Source organism: Bidens hawaiensis, unplaced genomic scaffold (genome assembly GCF_021521415.1).
Source record: "Bidens hawaiensis isolate Kalapana, Puna unplaced genomic scaffold, B.hawaiensis_p1.1 tig00049273_1, whole genome shotgun sequence".
Lineage (NCBI taxonomy): Eukaryota > Viridiplantae > Streptophyta > Magnoliopsida > Asterales > Asteraceae > Bidens > Bidens hawaiensis.
In genome coordinates, this window is record NW_027498833.1 from 84,775 (window position 1) to 93,888 (window position 9,114).

General features: G+C 36.1%; 2 pseudogenes; one reads left to right on the forward strand and one right to left on the reverse strand.

The window, feature by feature from the left end:
* The first annotated feature begins 2,404 nt into the window (after positions 1-2,404).
* LOC143597957 (uncharacterized) lies at positions 2,405-5,426 on the forward strand (annotated as a pseudogene).
* A 579-nt stretch (positions 5,427-6,005) lies between these two features.
* Positions 6,006-9,114, reverse strand: LOC143597958 (receptor kinase-like protein Xa21; annotated as a pseudogene).

Sequence of the window (9,114 nt, forward strand, 5' to 3'; positions counted from 1 at the left end):
AACCGGTTTGGTCAACGGCTGGTCAAAACCGGTTTGACTCAAACCGGTTCGGTTATAAACCGGTTTAGAAGCAAGAAGGCCTGCCTGGTCCAGGTCGTTTCGGTTCGGTTTAGAACCGGTTTTCCTGAAACCTGTTCAGTTTTAAAACCGGTTTGATTGTTCAAAAGGGGAAGCGACACCAAAATCGGCGGTTTAGGTCGGTCCATGAGTTGGTTTGGTTGAAACCGGTTTCCTTATCAAACCGGTTCAGGTAGGTTTACCATGAACCAGTCCCAAACCGGTTTTTTTTTGTACACCTCTACTTCTATCCTTTTTTATGTTTTAATGGGTCGCTAAATTTAATAGGTTATGGTCTTAAATTGGAAGACCTTGGGTTAGGCTTCATGAAGTCGGTTTAACTTGGGTCAAGACAGATTGACAGGGACCGGCCCGAGACCAGATATTCTTGAAAACTGGAACCTAAACATAACCAATCATATAAAAGAGCCGGTTTTGGGCCGGGCCAGTAATTTGGGATTTGTCAAGTCCACGAAATTTTACTTACCCGACCCCTGTTGAGTTTGTTCTTAAACATGATATTTTGTTTTGTTAAATCATAATTGCCCATTTATTGTATATTGTATAGATATGGTTTTAATCATTGTAATGTATTACAGAGATTTGGTTATTGACTAGATATATGATTTTAATCATTGTAAATCTTGTTTGAGTTATTTTGACTTTGCTTTCTGAAAATATTTCACAACACTTGGACACAATTTTTTATTTTTTATTTTTTTGACATATTTGCATGTATATTTGAACAAAAATAATTGGTTAAAAAAAGATGTACTAGAAATAAGAAATATTAGTTTTGTACTTTTTTTTAAAGAATAACAAAGTTACTACACCGTCGTCCGGAAAATCCATTGTCTATATACGTAAGTCTTTTAAGTTTCATCGCGTCATGATTCATTATTAATCTTCCTGAATATGTGTTCTTGATGTTGTCATCTGTTTGCAAGGGTTTACTCGCGATTAAAGTACATCCTTGTTAATTACATTCTGTTGCACTTTTGAGAACCACAAGCGCGTTTGTTCACATAATTAATGGGAATTCAAAGGAACTTGAATTAAAATCTTATTACATGACGTGTTCGTTTCGTTGGAATTGGAATTTTAATTTCATTTTGATGTGTTCGGTTCAAGGAATTGGAATTGAAATTCAATTCCTTCAAATTCCTTTAAATAAAGGGATACCAAATCCTTCCAAAATATGGAGGGTTTCAAGCAAATTCATTGTAATCTTTCTCGAGTATTTTTTTTTTGAACGGGGACAACGATTAAAACATTTTAGTTTTTTTTTTATTTATAGTTTGAGTTATGAACTTTTTATTATTATTTTTGAATATTTTTTGAGGGGTTTTTGATCTTAATAGAAAACCCCTAAAAAAATTCAAAAAAATAATAACGCAAAATATAAATAAAAAACAAAAAATCTAAAAAAACTAAAATGTTTCCGCCGTTATCCTCATTAAAAAAAAGAAAAAAAAAACGATTCATTTGTCAAACAAACACATCAAGAATGGAATTGGATTTCAATTCTTTCCAATTCCAATTCCAATTCCTATTGGAATGTTCAGATTCCAAATCCAATTCCATTCAATTTTAAATCTTATGCAAATTCCAATTCCAATTTCATTCCATTCTGTGAAACGAACGTGCCTTTAAATGTTACATATTCTTCTGAATTGTCATCGATTTGAAATTGTGATTATTGTACGTTGAATTTATTGTGACATGACTTAATGTAACAACCTTTTTGTAGTTAGCGAGATTAATATAACCTGTATTGTGTTTTCTAACTCACCTGAAAGTATTTTTGTGGTTGAACAGTTAAAAGTAGACAAGTAGTTACACCATATCGGCATCTTCGTTTATTAAAGCTAGAATATATAACCTGTTTCAACAAGAAATTTTTACAAAATATCATAACTGTAAGTAGTTATTGCTTATACTTGATATTATATAGTTTCATGTGTTCAGTTAATCTGTTAAACTATTTGTAATCTTTTACACCAAAGGCCAGAAAACTTCTTGAATCATTCCAAATTATATATTGCAACAAAAGACTTTTGGCTTGAATAGACAAAATTAGATATATTGACTTCTAGAATCATTCCACATTATATATTGCAACAAAAGACTTTTGGCTTGAATAGACAAAATTACATGTATTTAAATAACAAGTGGAGCCTGGGGCTAGTAAAAAAAGCAGAGAAGATGGCAAGCAACAATAAAGTCGTCTAACAAATCCAGGTTGACTGGCTTAATTAATGCACTCAATCCATAAAATGCACAAGACTGAGGATAAAAGGGCAGCATGCATGTATAATTAACTGTGATCTTAAGTTAAGTTCCAAAAATGAAATCGATAACTTGCTTACCATCTTCCTTTCATATTACTTTCCTCTTTTCATGGTTTATCATGCTTTTTACTATCGTCAGCATCTCGGCTTCCTTTGACGGAAATGAGACTAATCACATGGCTTTATTGTCATTTAAGAAGATGATCACCCAAGATCCATATGGAGCTCTAACCTCCTGGATGCCTCTTTCTGTTTTTGTGATTGGAGTGGTGTTTTATGTGGGAAGCGACATAGAAGAGTGACTCGTCTAGAGCTGAGCTCACGAGGCCTGAAAGGCTCATTATCTCCTCATGTAGGGAACCTCAGTTTCCTTCGTGAGTTTTCGCTCTTTAACAACAGTTTTGAAGGAAGCATCCCTCGTGAATTCGGGCGTTTGTCCAGACTACGTCTCCTCAATCTTGGCAGTAACAAATTCAATGGATTCATTCCAACCAATTTGTCAGGTTGTTCTAACCTCGAACGGCTTACTCTTTGTGACAACATGCTAGTTGGAAGTATATCGAAAGAAATCGGCTTCCTCACGAAACTAACTGATCTTTTATTGTGTAAGAATAAGTTAACAGGTGGAATCCCACCTTTCCTGGGGAATATTACATCAATGGAAAGATTTTCTATTTTTGACAATGTGTTGGGTGGGAGCATTCCACATGCCTTAGGAAATTGGAAAACCTTAAGGGGATTTGACTCTGGTAGGTGTAACTTACATGGATCCATTCCTCACTTCATTTATAACCTCTCGCTCCTAGATGAGTTTTCCTCAGCTGTGAATCAACATACAGGTAGTATTCCTCTAGCCATCGGTGCAATGCTTCCTCATCTTATCAAACTTCAGTTGAGGGATAACAACCTGACTGGACTTGTTCCACCCTCCATATCTAACTGTTCGAAATTAACGTTTCTTGAAATGGGTGGAAACGAATTTAGTGGGAGGTTGACAGTTGACTTTTCAAAACTAAGAGATCTTTCTGTATTAAGCCTTGACAATAACAACCTCAATGGGCATGGAGAAGCTATTGTTTCTCTTAGTAATTGCAGCCAATTAAGGTGGTTGAATCTTCGTAACTGCAAATTTCAAGGAATGCTCCCAAAATCAATTGGTAATCTTTCTGATCAACTAGATTACTTAGATTTATCAACAAATAAGTTATATAGAAACCTACCTTTAAGTATAGGTAATCTAGTTGGCTTGACCGTTTTACATTTAGGAGATAACAAATTCAATGGAAAAATCCCCTCAACCTTTGGTATGCTTCAAAAGGTACGAGTTGCGGGTCTATATAGCAACCAATTTACAGGACCAATCCCAGACACCATAGGAAACTTATCCTTGCTGATTAAACTTTATTTAGATTCCAACAGGTTAGAAGGACATATACCATTAAGTCTGGGGAATTGTCATCAACTATCTAACTTATATTTTAATGACAATAAACTTAGTGGAAAAATAACTAAACAGCTTCTTCAACTTCCATCTTTGTCAATATCATTAGTTCTTTCCCAGAACATGTTATCTGGTTCACTTCCAACAGAGGTTGGAGAACTCAGAAAGCTGAGTTATTTGGATTTATCCCACAATAGATTATCAGGTAGCATTCCTACCAGCCTCGGTGGTTGCACTAGCCTTTTGTTCTTATACCTAAATGACAACTTATTTCAAGGCATGATCCCACCATCACTAAGTTCATTGAGAGGAGTGTCTGAACTTGATCTTTCTCGTAATAACTTATCTGGTCAAGTACCACAATACTTGGAACATTTTTCGTTAGAATATTTGAACCTATCTTTTAATGATTTTGTAGGTGAAGTGCCAGTTTTAGGAGTGTTTGCCAATGCAAGTGCTTTCTCGGTTTTAGGGAATAGTAGGCTTTGTGGTGGCTTGGTTGAACTTGAGTTATCAAATTGCAAGGAGACAAAGAAACATAAAAAAAGGTTTCATGTGCTCGTGATGTGAATCTTGCTTGCATCAACACTTTTCACCATATTATGTTTAGTGCATATTTGGCGTAAGAAGAAATACAAGAACCAAAGGTCTCAATCATTGATGAACGAAAAAATCTTGAAAGTTTCATACAATCAACTATCCAGGGTTACGAATGGATTCTCTGAGACTAATTTAATTGGTCAGGGCGGCTTTAGCTCTGTTTATAAAGGAATCCTTGATAATGATGATGAATTTGTTGCAATCAAAGTGTTACATCTTCAAATTCAAGGAGCTTACAGAAGCTTTGATGCGGTGTGTGAAGCATGGTGGAATATACGACACCGAAATCTTTTAAAGATAATAACTTCATGTTCAAGTGTTGATTTTCAAGGCAATGATTTTAAAGCTTTGGTTTATGAGTACATGCCCAATGGGAGTTTAAATGATTGGTTTCATTCAAGTACACGTACACATCGGCTACACCTTATCCAAAGAATAAATATTCTTATCGATGTTGCATGTGCACTCGATTATCTTCATAATCACTGCCAAATGACTATTGTCCATGGAGATTTGAAGCCTAGCAATATTCTACTTGATGAAGACATGGTGGCCCATGTTGGAGACTTTGGTTTATGCAAATTTCTTGGAACGGACTCAAATCAAAGCAGCTCAATAAAATTTAGAGGAACCATTGGGTATGCACCTTTCTCATATTAAATGCTTCTTTGTTGCAGAGTATGGTCTCGGGAGTCAGATGACATGCAGTGGAGACGTCTACAGCTTTGGAGTAATATTGTTGGAGGTCATGATAGGGAAAAGACCAACAGACGACGTGTTTAACAACGGCCTTAGTCTTCATAAGTTTGCATACATGGCCTTGCCGAACCATGTGATAGATGTTATTGATGGTGACCTTATAAATTATCATCAAGATGATGCAATTGCTATGCAAACTAACACACCAAATGCACAAAAAACAGAGGAATGTATGGCTTCAATTGTGAATATTGGAGTATCATGCTCAGTGGATGAATATCAAAGACGTTGTCCATCAGTTGTTGCAGAGTATTATGGCTACCCTTCAAAATGTTTAAGATGTGATCTCCTTTAACTTAAGTGGAAATGGGATATACAGATATACACTTTATTTGTTTCCCCTTCGTTTTGTTTTGTAAGCTCTCAGCTTTGTTTTCTTCTATTTGAGGTGTTGATCATTTGTTGGTGCTAAATCAACACCAACGACAATTTCTACAGAAAAGATTTTTAAAGTTAATACAGAAAAGATTTTTCCTGCCGACAACATTTATCCCGACAACTTATCGTCGGAACAATATTTTTAAAGTTATATCGACGACATGTCGTCGGGAAAACTTCAAAAATTGTTGTCTGGATAGGAAACAAATGTTGTAGTGTTATGGTATAAAGAGAGGCCAACAAATTCTACTTTTATCGCTATTAATTAGCTAATTATAAGAAAGCTTAACAAAAAAAAACTAGAGTTGGTTTTTCAAAAGATATTACAACAGGATACACACAAAAATATGATCAGGATGTCAATCATGCGATTATGTTTCAATATACTATATATAACAAAAGATATAAGAAAGTAATGTTGCACACACCGGAACATCAATTCAATACAATATTAACATATTCAATTAAACCACCACAAACTAGCCAGCCTTTTCGGTCGCACCACCTACGTTGTAGGAGTTTAACAAATCAAGATCTAGTTGTATTGTTATCGCAAAGAGCTTGTGAACAGCAGTCCAAATATCCATCCGATCTTGTGGAGACTCATAAGAGCATTGTACTCCAATTTTTACCAGTGAAAGTAAACCATCTTCATTGGCATCCTCATTTAGAAGCATTGGATCCAAAATCTGAAGCACCGAACCATTAGCTAAGGCACTCATGGCATAGGAATGTAGGCCTGGCCCTCCTTCAAACATTGGATCAGTAGGTTTTTTCCCTGTCGACATCTCTAACAATAGAATCCCATAACTATATATGTCGCCACTAGTTGAGACTTCATTTCCAAGCCCATATTCTACAACTCAAGAGTGATTGTATTGTATATTAATATAAGACTAGAAAATCTAATTAATGACTAGTTATCATAAATTACCTGGAGGTGCATACCCAATGGTTCCTCTTATGATACTTGAGCTACTCATGTTTGCGTTTGATCCTTCTTCAAAGGAAAGTACTTTTGCAAGCCCAAAATCTCCAACATGAGCAACCATATCAGCGTCCAATAATATGTTGCTCGGTTTCAAATCACAATGAACAATAACATTTCCACAACCACGGTGTAGATAATCAAGAGCACAAGCCACATCTTTGATTATATTGATTCTTTGAACAAGATCTAACTGATGGTCTATTGAATACAGCCAGCTCTCTAGACTCCCGTTGGGCATGAAATCGTACACCAAAGCTTTGAAATCATTCCCTTGGAAATCAATACGAGCAAGAGGTTATGACCTTCAACAGGTTGCGATGACGAATATTTCTCAAGGCCTCACACTCAGCCATAAAACTCTTAGAACCTCCTCGATGCTGAAGGTTTAGTACTTTGATTGCCACAATGAAGCCATTTTCATCAAGAACTCCTTTGTAAACAGAAGCAAAGCTACCTGTACCAATCAAATTTTTTGAAGAGAACCCTTCGGTTGCTTTAAAAAGTTTACCATATGAGATCTTCTCAAAACATTCAGCTAGTCTTGATTCTGATGGTTTATCTCTCTTCCTTTTGACACAGAAGTAAAACAAAATAAAGGACAACATACTTAAACCTGCAACAACAGAACATAGTGAGATTGCTACAACAGCATGAACAGAAAGCTTTCTAGTACGTCTTTCAGAGTTGCTAGTTGTGCTTGTGCATCTGGGTAGGTGAAGCTCAGGTATTCCCCCACAAAGTCTAGTGTTCCCAATGATGGATATTGCACTTGTGTTGGAGAAAGCACCTTTAACAGGTACATCTCCCTCAAATTTATTATATGAAATGTCAAGATACGTCAAGAGAAGTTGTTGAAAATATGTTGGAATATGTCCAGAAAAGTTATTCCGTGACAAGTCAACATATTCGAGACCTTTCAATGAAGTAAATGCTTCTGACACCGATCCATAAAATAAGTTACCAGAAAGGTTTAGGTTTTGAAGGCTGACGCAGCTTCCTAAACCACTTGGAAGTTCACCCGAGAAACGATTTTCAGAAAGATCAAGTGAACCTAAGAGTTTTAGGTTGCCAATCTCTTGTGGAAGCATTCCAGATAAATTGTTTTGACTCAGATCTAGTATAATGGAAAGTGAAGAAAGTTGGAATAGCTCCTTGGGTACACTTCCACTAAGATTATTTCTGTGAAGGTCCAGAAATATTAACCATTTACTAACCCCAAAAGTAGAGGGTATAGTGCCTTCCAAACTGTTTTCACATAATTCTAACTTGGTCATGAATGACAAGTTTCCAACAGATCGAGGAATCGTTCCGGAGAACTCATTGTATCCAAGATATAGATTGCCCAAGTCTTGAAGCTTCCCTATGCTTTCAGGAATCATGCCTGTGAAGTAGTTTGAACGCAGATTGAGTGTACTTAAGCCAAACAAATTGCCTATTGAAGAAGGGACATGACCTGAGATATAGGTTGCTTCTAGCCCTAGGTACCCTAATTTAGATGAGAAATTCCCAAGCGAGTTCGGTAACACCCCTCCTAATTGGATACTGGAAAATTCCAAAAGTTCCAAGTTGCTACAGTTGGACAAGGAATGAAAAAAATTCATGCCATCAAGATCTTTGCTTCCCAAATTGTTGAGACCAAGAATTAGTGACCAAAGATATTGTAGTCTTCCAAAATCAATATCTATTTGCCCCTTAAAACTATTATTAGAAACATCTAAACTTTCCAACTTTGAACAATTTGATATTGAGGGTGGAAGGAATCCATTGAAGTGATTGTTTGCTAATTCTAGCGTCCGTAGAAGGGGTTGTGCCAAACATAAATTCGAAGGTAGACTGCCATGAAGTTGATTGAATGGAAAATTTAGGAGTTCTAACATTGTAAGATTAAATAAGAACATTGGATAGGTTCCAACAAGGCCACTATCTGCGAGTACTAATTCTCGCAAGTTCTCCAACTGATAAAAGGAATCAGGAATGCTCCCTCCTAATGGAGACTCAGATAGATAGAGTCGTTTGAGAGATGTGAGATTGCCAATGGATGGTGGGATCCCACCGGTGAAGTTATTTTTCCTTAAGACTAACGATTTCATCATAAACAAAGAACTAAATATAGGAATTTTCCCATATAACATATTTATAGCTAAGTTAATGACGGATAGTTTTGAGCAACTTGATATGTTTGCCGGGATTTCTCCAGTCAAAGAATTTTTTCTAAGGAATAGTACTTGTAACCGAGATAAATGACCGATTTCAGGAGGAATACTTCCATGAAGTTGATTGTAGCCTAAGAGGATGTACCTAATGAAGCTCAAGTTGCCAAGATAAGGAGATAAAGAACCCACTAAACCCTTGTCTGTTAGATTCAAGATTGTGACTCTTTGGTGTCGACGACCACATGTCACTCCTTGCCACTGGCAAAAAGGAAGAGAATCATTCCAAGAGTTGAAAACTTGTTGAGGGTCGTTTGTAATCTTGGATTTGATTGCGAGTAATGCAAGATGATCTGTAGATAAATTTGAACTAGATACAACTGCATTCATCTGTATTAGAAGTGCAATAACTAATACTGCTTCTTTACATAACGATGAGAAGAGCAT